The sequence below is a fragment of the Mandrillus leucophaeus genome, unplaced genomic scaffold (genome assembly GCF_000951045.1).
Source record: "Mandrillus leucophaeus isolate KB7577 unplaced genomic scaffold, Mleu.le_1.0 Scaffold8573, whole genome shotgun sequence".
Classification (NCBI taxonomy): Eukaryota; Metazoa; Chordata; class Mammalia; order Primates; family Cercopithecidae; genus Mandrillus; species Mandrillus leucophaeus.
In genome coordinates, this window is record NW_012109334.1 from 1 (window position 1) to 1,598 (window position 1,598).

General features: G+C 45.9%; 1 pseudogene; it reads left to right on the plus strand.

The window, feature by feature from the left end:
- Nucleotides 1-6: 6 nt before the first annotated feature.
- On the plus strand, nucleotides 7-977 carry LOC105530967 (annotated as a pseudogene).
- Nucleotides 978-1,598: the final 621 nt, after the last annotated feature.

Here is a 1,598-nt window from a genome sequence, read left to right on the forward strand (position 1 = left end):
CAAAGAAAAATCCCTTTGGTTCCAGAAAATCTCCTGAAAAAGAGGAAGGCTTATTAACTCTCAAAGCCACCCAGGCAAAGCAGGCACTTTTGGCAAAGAGGAGCAGAGGAAAGGAAAAGGGCTCAGGTTTAAGTGACTGGAATCATTCCTACATGATTCCTGGCCGCAGAAACGTGACAAGGTGCACCTCAGATGACTAGAAGTGAACCTTCTTGCCTTGGAGTTGCCAGATAAACGTTCCTAGGCCTTTGTTGTACGTATCAAAAGAATTGATGGTGTGGCCGGTCGTGGTGGCTCATGCTTCTAATATCAGCACTTTGGGAGGCTGAGGCAGGCAAATCACGAGGTGAGGAGTTCGAGACCAGCCTGGCCAACACAGTGAAACCCCATCTCTACTAAAAATACAATATTAGCTTGGCGTGGTGGCAGGCACCTGTAGTCCCAGCTACTCGGGAGGCTAAGGAAGGAGAATCGCTTGAACCTGGGAAGCGGAGGTTGCAGTGAGCCGAGATCGCACCACTGCACTCCAGCCTGGGTGACAGACCTAGGCTCTGTCTCAAAAAAAAAAAAGCCGAAAGGAATGATGGCATGTGAGTTTACCGGTGCAGAAAACCATTGCAGGATTTGCCTAAAGAAAATTTTTAGTGGTGTCTTTGTAAAAGTCACCCCCTAGAATCTAAAACTGCTGCATATGATGGAATCTTACGTGACCTGGGGATTTCTGAATCTGAATTCTCTCTGGAAATTCATTTTGAAACATGGTCAAGGTCAAGAATAAGACCATCCCTTTGACAGACAACACAGTGATTGAGGAGCACCTGGGGAAGCATTTCCAGGAGATCTCATGGTTCTTGCGCCCTTTCCACCTGTCAGTGGCCCATCACGCTACCAAAAATAGAGTGGGCTTCCTCAAGGGGATGGGCTCACCTGGCTATCAGGGTGAACACATCAATCAGCTCATCCGCCAGCTAAACTAGACGCAGGTGCCAAACTGCAGTAAAGTTTTATCAGTGAAGTGGAAGCGTGTGTTTTGGGGCTTTTTTGGGAGGAATTTTTATCAAGTATCTTCAGAGAAGATGATTTCCTGCTTAATCTTCAAAAACCGGAAAGGAAGGGTCAAAGAAAAGACAGTCGCTTGTGTTCATGGCAGACACTTCTCATCACAGTCAGTTCCAAGGAAAAATTCCAGCGCTTTCTACATTGGCTGCTGCGTCTTCTGAAATCAACACATTCCATGTTCATCTTCTATCCTAGGGTTTAATGTTGCTAAACGAGTCACTCTAGCATTTGTACAAGGCTCCCTGAGACTCCTGCAGCCGTCGACCAAGCCTAGGGACATAATTGAATCTGGAGATTCCTGGGGCCTTGTTTTGAAAAAGACTTGAAATACACATAGGAAGAAAGGCCCAAAAATAAATGTTCACTTGTCTCTGCAAAATAAAAAATAAAAATTAAATTAAAAAATAAAAATGCAAAAACTAGCTGGGCATGGTTAGTCCCAGCTACTATACTCGGGAGGCTGAGGCAGGAGAATCGCTTGAACCCGGGAGGCAGAGGTTGCAGTGAGCTGAGATCACGCCACTACACTCCAGCCTAGA